Source organism: Podarcis gaigeae, assembly GCF_964106915.1.
Source record: "Podarcis gaigeae genome assembly, chromosome: 4".
NCBI classification, from domain to species: Eukaryota; Metazoa; Chordata; class Lepidosauria; order Squamata; family Lacertidae; genus Podarcis; species Podarcis gaigeae.
This window is the reverse complement of record NC_139677.1, coordinates 60,948,179-60,961,469: the sequence shown is the minus strand read 5'-3', so window position 1 is coordinate 60,961,469 and position 13,291 is coordinate 60,948,179. Positions and strand designations below refer to the sequence as shown.

General features: G+C 41.1%; 1 long non-coding RNA gene across 2 annotated transcripts; it reads left to right on the top strand.

Annotated features, from left to right (window-relative positions):
- Positions 1–3,274: 3,274 nt before the first annotated feature.
- On the top strand, positions 3,275–12,242 carry LOC310843975. Of its 2 annotated transcripts, XR_014563842.1 has the most exons (3): positions 3,275–3,330; positions 10,955–11,173; positions 12,052–12,242. It is a non-coding gene; the product is annotated as an uncharacterized lncRNA (long non-coding RNA). The 2 variants fall into 2 exon arrangements; XR_014563843.1 differs by lacking the exon at positions 12,052–12,242 and having other exon boundaries at positions 10,955–11,282.
- The last annotated feature ends 1,049 nt before the right edge of the window (positions 12,243–13,291 follow it).

Below are 13,291 nucleotides of genomic sequence, written 5' to 3'. Positions count from 1 at the left end.
AATAAGGCTAGGGACAGGGAGCTTAAACAATAAGCTGTTTATACAGAGCTGGAGCATGGTTAACCAGCATACACATAGTGACATCCTAAATCTCCCGTGACCTTTAACCACAATTCTCTGTGACTTTAAAGGGATGCAGGGTCACTCTTCTCAAAGATATTAGACAACCAGGATGAGCAGCCAGTAAGAGTTTTACAAATTCTGTGCCCTAAAGCAGACAACCGCAGCGATTAATATATATTACTTCTGACACATAAGTGAATATCCTACATGTGCATTTTGTTGTGGCTAAATTAAAGGACTCGAGAGAAAGAATACATCAGTCTGGCACCAAGATTAATAGTCAAATTAGGAAAACCTTTTCTGTTAAGCTAAAATAGGGTCACAGCAAAGATAATATGAAGGTTTAAGTCTGCAATCCTAGACTTGCTTACTAGCGAATAAGGCCCATTGAATATAGTGAGATTTATCACATGCATAAGCATCCTCTGGCTCTCAACAAATAGGAAATAATGATTCTTCAGGGCCAAATATAGTGACCATGGCACAACAGTGTAGCCCCATTCAATGCAAGAGGTTCTACCATTTTTGCTTGCTCTTCTAGGGAAATTGTCCCATATTTCTGTAGAGCGCCGCCTGTTGGGCTTGCTGCAGTGAAATGGCTTTTGTCTTCCCCATTGTGGTGATGAATTTAGTAGTCTCCCGCATTGGAGCAATGAAGCACTGAACTTCTAACCTTTTCAGAGACCTTCAACATCCTTAGCATCTTCTCAGTTATCCTACTGCCATTATTGAGAAACATTTTTCTTCCGTCCAGATTAGGTTGCTTATACCACTGATCAGCTTGGGCCAAAAGTAAACTTAATTTCAGAGTGACCCTCTTACAAGGTAACAGCCTTTTTTTCCAGAAGGTTTGTTTTGTCATCTGATTATAATTATAATTCATTTCATTTCTATATTTGTTTATATTTTTAAGCAAAAAAAAATCCAAGTGGTTTACAGCTTACATTAAAACATACAATAAAACTGGATAAAGCCTGGAGAAGAGGAGACTGAGAGGAGATATGATGGTCATCTTCAAATACCCAAAGGGGTGTTCCATGGAGGATGGAGCAAGCTGGCTTTCTCCTGCTCTGGTGGGTAGGACTTGAAACAATTGATTCAAGTTACAGTGGTACCTCGGGTTAAGTACTTAATTCATTCTGGAGGTCCGTTCTTAACCTGAAACTGTTCTTAACCTGAAGCACCACTTTAGCCGGGCCGCCGGAGCAAGATTTCTGTTCTTAACCTGAAGCAAAGTTCTTAACCTGAAGCACGCTTTCTGGGTTAGCAGAGTCTGTAACCTGAAGCGGATGTAACATGAGGCGTATGTAACCCGAGGTACCACTGTACAAGAAAGGAAGAACTTTCTGACAGTAAGTGCTGTTTGATAGTGGAACAGACTCCTTCAGGAAGTTATGGACTCTAAGCAGAGGTTGGATGGCCCTTTGTCATGGATGCTTTAGTTGAGATTCCTGCATTGCAGGGGGTTAGACTAGATGACCCTTGGGTCCTTTCCAGGTCTACAATTCTATGATTCTATGAATCTGTAATAAAACATTGCTGAAGAAAGTCAAATATGATGTAAACATTCAAAGCAATATATTTAACAGGAAACTAAAATATTATCTTAAAGATTTCATAATAAAACATTGCAAAGAGGTCAGCTACAGAATGCACATTTAACATAGCAAAGTTAACAAAAAATATTTATCTTAAACATTTCAAAATAAAACATTACTAAAGGAAGTCAAATATAAAATGTGCATTTAAAACCGAGAATAAAATATTATCCTAAGCATGATGGCATCTACATTCTGCACTCTAAGGCTGCATGTGGTCTTCTGGCTAATTTTGTGTGGTCTTCAATCTAATTTCAAAAGCTCTCTGCCAGAGGTTGGGAAGGGGCAAACACCAGCCCAAACAAGGAGATTCCCACCCCACTTGTACTTCCATTGCTGGTATCCTTACATATAGTATTGGCTTTATTTCAGAGAACTAACCCCCCCCCCCGAAATATGCTTTGATCCTTCAGTGCCCACCCAGATTTTTTTTTCCTGGTGCCACCACTGCAGATGAGCAGGTCAGAGTGACCTGTTCCTAGCAGTCTGGTGATCAGTGATGGAGACAGAAGAGAAGGAAGGAGAGAGAGAGAGAGAGAGAGAGAGAGAGAGAGAGAGAATGGACTGACAGAAAGAGAACAAGACAAACGGGGTTGGCTGCACCCACCAGTGGCCCTTCACATTGCCAACATGTGGACCCCAACAAATTACCCTTGAACGAACACAGTCCTCATCAGAAAAATTGTTCTCTAACCTGCTCTGTGGGCTGCCCTGGGAAGCCTCATCTCATGTATCTCAATATTACAGCCTTAACCCTCCCCCCCTCCATTCGAAAGCATGAAGGAGAATTGAACTGGAAAGTAAGTTCCTGCAATATATGAGAAGCTGATAATGGCAGAATCCTTCTGTGAAAAATGTGTCCTCAGGAATGAAATTGTATTTTGCAGAAACCACAGAGATTATAAATATAGCATTATCATTTTTCATCATGTACCAGTAAACTAAGGTGTCTGGTGGAAATTTGATGCAAGGCATTTGTAGCCTTCACATCAGGAAAGGGCTGCCTCACTGTGTTCTGATATAGGATTCTGAAAGTGGGGTGGAAGTGGTACAACTACCAATATACACTTTATTTATCCCACTTTTTATCCCACTTTTTTCTCTCCAATGAGCACAAGGTGGCATACATGGTTCTCCCTCATCCTCATTTAACCCCCACAACAATCCTGTGCACAGGGAGGGCAAGGACACGTGGCCGAGCCCAGGCCTGAGCCGAGCCTACTCCACGGCAGCTAGTGCTCCAAGAGAGCAAGCCGGGGCTCAGAGGAAGGCCGCGTGACAGAGAAGACTACAGAAGAGAAGATATTACTTCTTAAAAAAACAAAAAAAAGACAAACAAAACTTTTTTAATAAGCTTTTTTTCCCTTTTCAAAAAAAAAAAGTCTCGCCGGATTATTTGGGGGAAAAAATGGTAACCTAAGAATTAAACACATTACTTTCCCATCTGCAGATTCTACCCTGTAAATGTGACCTGCCCCTAGAGAATGAGGGGAGAACAGAATAGTCTGTTCCACTCTATGACATTTTGACAGAGAATGGAATGTTCCATTCTACCCAAACCTGTGTGAATTGCAGAAGACAGGATTGCTTCTACAGTTTACTGTGGGTGTACACAAATTGGCAGAACTCAGCAGAACTGAGACCCTTTGCATATACTCGAAGCCATCCAGTATGCTTTTATTTTGGGGTTTTTTTGGGGGGGGGAGAGAGGCTGTAAAAGACATCACTACTACAGCAGATCGTCGGAGTGTTCACTTCAGGAATGTAATGCAGATTATTTCCACAACCTCTTCCACAGTGAAGCCCTTAGATACTGTTAAGATGTGTTGATAAAAACTGCACCAACTGTTTCATTGTTGGCCTTGGAACACATGAGGGTTGCGTTAGAGTGTCTAGTCATATGTAACTCACCCAGTGCTTCTCCCTCCCTCCCTCCCTCCCTCCCTCCCTCCCTCCCCCCTCTCTCTGCGTGTGTGTGTCTGCTGATACTCACCATGAAGTTGCTGCAGTAAGTGCCATGCTTTGAACATTTGGGGGGTAAGTGCTGGTACTCTGCACCATTGAGTACCCCCAGAAGAAAGCATTGCCTGCACTGCGCTAGTCCTCACCTGGCATGCCCCCAGGTCCTTCAAGGCAGGAATTTGGAAGCAAAGTCCTCTATTCCTTCACAGGGGGCTTCTGTTTATTTCTAGGCTAGGTCCAGAACTTGCTGCCAAACAGGCGATTTTAACTATGTTCTGGAAATTCATTTATGCTCGCTGGAATATACAGTACCAGCCCAAACTCCAGTGGTAGTAGAATTTTGTTCCACTCTTACTGATGACTGGCAGATGAATCTGGGGAACATATGATTGCAAAGGTTATGCAAAGTTGGAACCCCATGCCTTGCCACAAACAGTAGTTATTCTGCTGGTGTTCTATGTGAAAGGAAATAACTGAAACATTGGGAAACAAATTACATATGTTTCTAGACCTGCTTGGAAACTTTCATATGTTTATATAACAGAGCCATTCTAATTGTGACTGTTTTGCAAGTGAATGGATGTGGATCAGTGTACCAGGCCCTTAGATCTCTTGTCCTTAAAATGCATTCTGTGAAATGAGGTCTGTATCTGTTAATAATGTTTAACCTTTCTAAAGTGGCATCTTAGATTAAAACATGGGTGTAATGTGTTGCTTTTTCATATTATTGTACAGTCTGCTTTAGCTGAATACCTGTCAACACTTAGTGTACTTATCAGATGCATAGCTGTTTTAAATGTAATCTGTAACCATTAGCAGATGCTGCAGCATGCGTCTATATTGGATATCCACCTGTCTCTGGCATGTTAGGAGCCTGAAAATCCTTTCCCAGCTGAGAAAGTGTGAGCGTATGCAAGAGCAATTTCAAAATGTTTCTGCCTCTCGACATAAATCTCAGTTTTACGTTAAGGAACCTTGAATGTTCCCATGAATGCATCTGTCAGTGAAATCTACACAGGACCAAGTTATCTCATCAAATGGCTACAACTTTCCTGATGCTATTGTAAACATCCACAAAAGATAGGTGGCACAGCCAGCAGGTAAAACCCAAGGATGAAATGAAATAATGTGCTTTGGTAGAACCAGAAAGATGGAAAGCAGGGCTGAGGAAGAAAAAAAGGGAAAGGAAAGAGGCTTGTGTATTTAAAACATTGTAGTCTGGACTTGGCTCAGCATGTTGATCTGTAACATGTAGTCAGCCTTTAATTTAATAACTACAGTGGTACCTCTATTTACAAATGCGATCCATTTCGGGGTGCCGTTTGCACCCCGAAAAGTCTGTAAGTAGAGTGCCACTACTGCACGAGCGCGAAGCACGATAGAGTGCTTCTGCGCATGCGCAAAGCGTGCAAATCGTTTCTGAGCATGTGCACGGGGCGAACCCGGAAGTAAACACTACCGGGTTTGCCACATTCGTAACCTGAAAGCAAACGTAACACAAGGTATGGCTGTAAATTGTATGCTTATTTAGAAGCAAGAGTGTGGTAGAAATATCTTAACCTATTTTTACAGTAACTGTAATCTATACTGCTCTTAATTTACATCCATTTAGCAAAATGATTATCTTTTATGCATATTCTCACATATGGAAGAGAAACATAACCTAGTTTTTACCCAATAGTTGCATTCCCAGTTGCAATGTACCTTAACTCAGAACATTGTGATTAAGTGAGGAAATGCAATAAAATCATAATCTACTTCTGCATCTCCATTTATAATTGCATAAAGACAGAGCTATTTCACATAAGCTCTGTTTAAATATGCTTAAGCATACACCCAGCAACCGAATTCAGTATATGTTAACTGAATTCAATATATATTATCAGTTAATCATTGAACTGTGACATTTCACTTGAGTTTCAGAGTAATATATCTCTTCTTAATAGCAGGTAAGTTGATATCAAACAGATTTTGGTTTGGAATGGAATTGCAGAGCATGCGAGGTGATCTGTCTGTTGCTTTTCTGGTTGTAAATATTCATGGAAGTAAGGTGAAAGAGCTGTTAATTGGCCAATGCACCAGTAAACCAGCAGGCAACATGGCAAAGTTGTATTTTGCATTTCCTCCATCTTATATGTCAACTCTGTATGTTATACTAGAGCAATGAGTTCAGAGAGTGCTACTAGCCTGGCAACAGACCCCATTAGTGTTTTAACAAAGTGGCCATTGCACAAAGGGGTTGTATTTTCCAGGAATAAAGACTGAAGGAGACATTTGTATACCTTTCAGCACTATGCTTATGGTATCTCAATAAACATCAAGGCATCTAAGTCCAAGCAAACCTGCGCACATGATATGTAGCAATAGTCTCATAATGGGATTGCAGCTGTCAGGCAGCTTAGCAGGAATGATTTGCCACATTTGCCTTTAACAGGCTACTGAAGTATTGACAGCGCAGTTGCTTTGTGTCCCATCACAGCTACACATACCATGAGGCGTAAGGATTGAAAATATACCAAGGTGCTGTCTTTATTATTAGTCTATTTAGTACTTTGAATCCAAAGTGCTCTTTTGTTCTGTGCCTCCTCTGTGCTTGGCACTTCAATTTTTACAAATCAGAGATCTGAACAGCTTGCTCCTATGCATGTTTACTTCAGCTGCTCTTTGCCCAATGAAATTGACTTCCAGCTTGCAATTGTGTATGTTCATATGAGTCTAGCTCCAGTGGCAGTCTTTTTGAAGCCACCCAGAATCTCCCATATGAATTTGGCCTCTGTCTTATATTCTTCCTACTGAATCTTCCTACTGAATCAGTCTTAAAGTGGCACCACAGAAGCTGCCTTTGTGTATTCTGCAGCCCTGATCATGCAGCATCCCAGAACATGTTTCTACACTGTCTTTTCTCAGTGTGTGGATGTTTGGGTCAGGGCCAGGAAGATTTGGGACATCAGGAATGACCCCAAAGCCCTGCTTCCTCTTAATCATGTGGAGTTGCCGCCATGCAATTAACCTATGAAGGGGGCTACTGATTTCATGATCAAACTATCAGGTGTGTGCCTAAATTCAGTTTGAATTATCAGCTTTTGGCATGGCTAGGCTGATCTTGCTGTACCCAGCACTGGAGGGGGTCTGGAGAAGCAAAATGAACACCTTTAATATGACATTGTGCATAACAACACTTTTATCAAATCACCATCCCCAAAATAATAAGAGATTTGCACCTTTAATGATGCTCTGTTGCTTCATTAACAGATAGCACTGTGTCTTCTCTGGGGAAGGAATAAATCCTTATACTTGTGTTGAGAAAAATGAGAAAGAGAGAAAGATCAGCATGAAGGTGTTATGAGGACATGGATATCCTCCTCCTAATCCACAGCGATTAGTGGCATATCTGCATTGATGCTACTTTGCATAAGAATATCCTTTTGCCCTTGACTTTATCACAGGCTAAACTTAATGGGCCAGGAGCTTTCATTCATTTCAAACTAGGTTACATCCAAGATGAATTTGGCTCTCAAATACAAGACTGAGTGGTTGGTAATAACATAAAAAACCTGTAATCAGGAGGACTTAACCATTCTGTCCTAGCAGTCAGCAACCTCCAGCTACTGTAGCGACATTGCATCAAATAACTATGAAATCCTAGGGGGGTGGGGAGAGTCTTGTTTTCATCATAAATACTGTTCTCAAATTAGTATTTAATGGATTTGCACAGAGTTTGGTAGCTGCAGCTTGCAATACTAACTTTTGTAGTGCTTTGGTTAAATTGGTAATCAGCCTAAAAATGTTTTAGGACTGACACTTTTTGTGTCTTAGAGGAGCGAATGAAAACTGTATATAGGTGTCTTTTTCTGATGTAATAGGCCTTTCTCTGAGTCTACTTCCTGTCAGAGATGATGTGGGCGGTGTTTGCAGAGAGTGCCTTGTCAGTCGTGGTGCCCTGGTCTGGAGCTCATGTCCTATCTAGCACCAGCTGAAGGTTACTTTGATCAGTGGTGAGAACCACTGATTTGGACAAACCATGCCTATTTTTTCTGGGCCTGACATTATATATCACATCAGGCATAGACAAGTTCAAGCTGTGGCTAAAAGATGAAGAGTGGAAAGTAAACTTCGAATGCAAACCTTTGCAGCAAAAATGGACACCTTTTGATTTGGCATCAACTTTTGGCTGTAAAGGAAGAATTGGGAGGGCATTTTGAGTGCACTCCTGATTCTTCCCTTACATTCCCTACCTTGAATTGAAAGGTTCTTCCTTTGCAGAGGCAGCTTCAGTTTAAGTGGTGCCTGCAAAAGGGGAAAAAATGATCACTTGACGGCACATTTAGTGTGTGCTCCTTATTCTTTCCTTTGAAATACAAGCACTATCTCCTCGTGTCATGGTGTCATCAGGTGATTGGCAGAATGGCAGCTGGGAGGGCCTGTCCAGTTGTCAAAGTGGAGGTGGGTTAGTTCAACATCCGTCCTGCTGGCTGGATCTAGTTTTCCATCTGTCATTTAGATTGACTCACTTAATTCTGACCTTACAATGAAATTCTAGCTGCTTTGCTTCCTTGTGTGGCTTACTTGGTTTTATAATTATTTTAAATCATCCTTTGTATGGTGCCCTGAGTAAACATTCTCAACATCCATCAAATAAATAATAAATAAAAGCTCCACATGTTCCTCTCAGAATCCTACACAGGCAAGAGAAGGAGTCAGGGTGAAAAGGCAAGCAGTTCTCTGAGCCCACCCCTGCTTCTGCCTCTCTTGGCTTGGCTCTGTCCCTGCCTTGTCACAGTTCAGCTAGAACTGACCCTTCTAGCTTCAGTCAGATTTACTCTACTATAGCCTGTGAAGAGCAGCAGGGAGCCTAAACCTGTGTCAACCCAATCACGGCCATGGTGGATGATCTGCACCTAGAGATGGCTGGGCAAAACTATATCCTGCTCTATTATTAGTTCTTGCAAAAGCTTTTGTTGCCAGTGACAATGAGGTGTTTGTTACTATGGCACTAGCTGGTGTTTCGGGACCTATCTCTGTTGTATATATGCCTGGCAAGGACAAGCCATTACCGCATCTTCATGCCTGAAAAAGCTAAGGTAGATGGATTTCTCCAGGTCGTACAACAGGGGTCAGCAAACTTTTTCAGCAGGAGTCCAGTCCACTGTCCCTCAGACCTTGTGGGGCGCTGGACTATATTTTTGGGGGATGGGGATGAACGAATTCCTATGCCCCACAAATAACCCAGAGATACATTTTAAATAAAAGCACACATTCTACTCATGTAAAAACACCAGGCAAGCCCCACAAATAAGCCAGAGATGCATTTAAAATAAAAGGACACATTCTACTCATGTAAGAACACGCTGATTCCGGACGGTCCACAGGCCAGATTTCTAAGGCAATTTAGCCGGATCTGGCCTCCAGACCTTAGTTTGCCTACCCATGTCATACAATGACAAAAGGCACAGAACCTTTGTCCAAAAAAAGGGGGGGACACAAACCCATCATAGGGAAAATCTTGTTCTAGCCCCACATCATTGCAGTGTGTATATGATGCACATTATTCCCATGTACAGGCAGCTCCCCATTTGTGCAGAGGTTGCATTCTGGGTCATTGCACATGTCAGTGGTCATGCATAAGTCCATTCTGGCCCCATCCCATTCAGGGGCAAAAAGCAGCACACGCAAAAGCGGTTGTGTGTACATTGGTTGCATGCAAAGTGATCATTCCCTGTAAACATAATGCCAGTCATTTCAATGTGTACATGATGCAAATTGTCAAAATGCTCAAAACTGGGCATGGATTCAAAGTTTGGTACCATCGATGCATTGATGACAGCCTTTAATGAACACCCTTCTCATCCAAATCAGGCCCTGAAGCCACTTTGCTTACTCAGTGCCTTTTCATGGTTGGCAGCTAATGGGACAACTAAGGTGGTATGTACACAATACTGAGCCAATGGAAATTGTTGTTTTGTATGAGGGATCAGTGTACTTACTATTGCTGAGATGCAGCCCTTTCTGGTCACTTAGGTTCATAGACTTGGTTCAGAGAACTTTCCAAATGGGGTTTTTGTTCTCTAGAAGCCCCAACACTAAAATCAAATCCCAGAATTCGAAAGTGGCACAGCAGCACTTTGTGGTAAGCAATCCCTCTGTTTACACAAACTTAGCATAACATATCTTGGACTTATTTTCCTAAAATCTAGAAATTTTAGAAAAATAAGCCTGAGATATAGAATTATTGATGGTTTGCAAGAAGGCACTGCACAAAGAGCTCAACTCCATGAGGCCCTTATAAATTACGTGAACCTAACCATGTCTCTTGACTGAGAGTTTGCCAATTGATGCTAAAGTACAGTCTGTAATGCATTTCACAGTAGGTAAAACTGTGTGGAATACAATGCCATTTCTGTCTTAGAGTTTACATAAAGCTCCTATGTTTATATAAACATATGACAAACATACTATTCTGCTCCCATATAAGATTTGGAAAGTCAAACAAAGAAGCTCTGCTTTGCCTTCATGACACAAAAGATATTGTCCATAACCCCTCTAAGCTTACCAGCTTCTTTCAAACAACTATAACTTCCCAGATGTACTTTGCATTTTGAAGGCCTTGTTGACATACTGCTAGGGTAATATGTCATGCATCATGGATCTTGGCTGGGTTCCTAAAGGCATTTCATCAGGGGAAGATGACACTGAACCTCATGGATTCTACTGCCCCTTTCTGCATTTATATACAGTATTTAGAAAAAGCTCTTTTGAAAACACATACACTGTAGTCCCTTTGCCAAAAGAACATACGTATCTGTCAGAATTTAAACCTTTGAAATAGTGCTTTCCTTCTATTTTCTTTCTTGACATGCATTTCCTTGGTTCTTCCATGGCTATTTGTGCTAAGCTAGTGGGAATGAGGGCTGTCGAGAGCTGCCATGGCTTTTACTTGGTGATTTAAAGATGAGAGACAGTCACTCATCTTCTTGCATCAGGACAAACTTCCGTCTTCCTAAAAACATCATGACTAGAAAAGGTCTCAAATATAGGTTCCAAAGAACTAAGTGAATACCTAGTTTGGTCCTATTTGCTGTCTTTCTTAGGGGGAGTTGGGGGCAAGTTCCTTTTGGAGGCAACTGGCTCAGCAGTCTTTTGTAAGGATGGACAAGGAAATAGAATTATTTAATATTATTTTATTATTTTATTTCTACTTGATTTCATTTTTTAAAAAAGTTATTTCATTTTCCATTTGCCTGAACTGCATTCATGTTGCTTTTGTTTTTCATGGGTTATTAGTTCATTTGTTTTTGTTTTTCATTCATTTTCTCTCCTATTTATTTCAACAGGAGACCCAGCCAGTCTGATGTTGCCTAGAACTTTGGTGTTTTCCATCCAAATGTCATGAAATTTGAAGCCATTCCCGCATCAGACCTCCACATTTCAGACAGATGGGACAACATACCTCCATTTTATAAGCCCCAATTTATATCTGACAATTTCATTGCACTTTCTCTTCCTCCATCCCTAAGAACTCCTTGTGAGCTGAACACAAAGCTCTAGCCAAGGTAAAGCCATGCAACTAGAAACAAATGACTTGAAATTAAGCAAACTGTCATTTTCATTTCATTCATTTTAATTCCCATTTGTTTCCACTATAAAAGCAACTGAAACAAATGGGGCTTCTTTTCATTTTTCATTCATTCTTTTTTTTAAATGAATGCAACCTCTAGACCCTTGCAGTGAAATGCACATTCTAATGCAAAATAGTATTGGTTTTGGTTGCCTTGACAATAAGGGTGTACTCCTTGTTCCTACAGCAGCACATTAGCTGCCTACCTAAACCTGCACCCAAAACATAAAGATGAAATCGCAGTTCCACTATGTGTCAAATAAAAATTGTGATTAGACTGCAGTAGGCCAAGCACTTGGTCCGTGTTGCAGCCAAGGTCAGGCTATGACTGCCATGACTCTCCAAAGGTCCTCTTTATGCCTGGTGCTGCCACCACCACCCCTTTAACACAGATGTCAGTGTTTGAACTTGGGCCTTTCTGCATGCAAAGGATCTGCCCTGCCCCAGAGCTATGGCCCCTACCATCGCCAAAGTCACTGTCAAGAAGCAATGCTAGGGATGTCTGAAACAGTGTGTCAAGGTCTATAGAATTTAATCCCAGCTCATTTACAGTAACCGTTCCAAGTCTTTAATTTGAAAAAGGATGACTAACAGATTTCCAACGAGTCTTTTTTGGAGGGGCCAGCACTGCAGAAACTTGGTTTTAATTTAAAGGATGCCCCTGTCAATGCAAAGTGGCTGTTAATTACTCTCCATATTTTATTCATGGTCCCTTTAGAGACTCTTTATATGAAGGCAATCTAAAGACAACATAAATGAGAACCTTGCATAGCATTTTTTCATAAGCTGCGGTGTTTTCTCCTGTCATTTCAGCATTGCAAATCTTTTGGATCTCAAGCGTGCATAGGAATGCCTGTAGCGAGAAGAGGAACCGAGTCAATTATAAATAAATATAGGCAGCTGGGAGTGTTTTTCGATAAGCAACAATAATTTTAAGAAATCTCTCCTGCCACAACGTCCCCTTTTATTTTATTTTGTCTTTCTGTCTTCTGTTTCCTTGTTTGGAGGTGACCAGGGTGGTGGTGGTAATATATGAACCTGAATTACATCTTGTAGATGCTAGTTGTGGGTAACTGGCAATGTTATTTGTTAAGTGTGGGAGAGGTAATATTAGGAATGGGTGGATCAGTTTGGCGCTTGATTTGTATTTTTTATTTGTATTAAAAAACTAATAATTTTATGCAAGAGATGCTATATGTGCATGAACATATACCACCCAGAACACAGAGAGACATAATTTTTAAAAACAATAATAATGGTTGAGGTTATTTATTCATGAGCTACCTCTTTGCCACCAGCAACATACAAAAATTGAAGATCAGGGTAGTTTCTACAACAGTGTGATAGAAATATACCTGCATGGTACATAAATGAAGGATTTATCTAGAGCAGTGGGTCTAGAGCAGGTATGGTCATGAGGCCATACCAGGTTGGTTGCAGCAAAGCTATTGCGGCCATGTTGGATTCCAGCTTAGACTGACCAGACCACAGGAGCACTACATGCATGTCAGGACTAGGAAACACTCTTCTGATGAGATGCTTATGTTATCCATTTTCACAAGTGCCGCAGTGTGGCAGGAGAAAGGCGTGAGACATTTTTAATACTGTGCATATTGTTGGCTAACTACAATATGCTTTTCTAGCACTATTAACTATAAATCGAAAGTGTAAATGTGACTGTAGGTTTCATGTTGCAGACTGTAGGTTTCATGTTGCCTCACTCCTGTCCGTAACCATGCTGCAGCATTCGGCACTAACCAAATAACTCTATTCAAAGCAGATTTCAGAGTTTTCATTTCTTCCTTGTCTTTCATCTGCATGTTAATTAGCCAGTTGTTAGCTTGAAAAATTCAAGCATACTCTGGTAAATTGCCTCATGTAGGATAAGAACTAGCATAGTGTAATGGTTAGAGGTTTGACAGTGGAAAGCTGCTTTGAAATCTTCACATAGCCATGAAATTCAGTGGGTGACCCTATACCAGTTCCTCACCATCTCGCAACATAACTAATTCCATTGTGATGGAAGGGCTGAAGACACCAGGCGTGGCCAGTT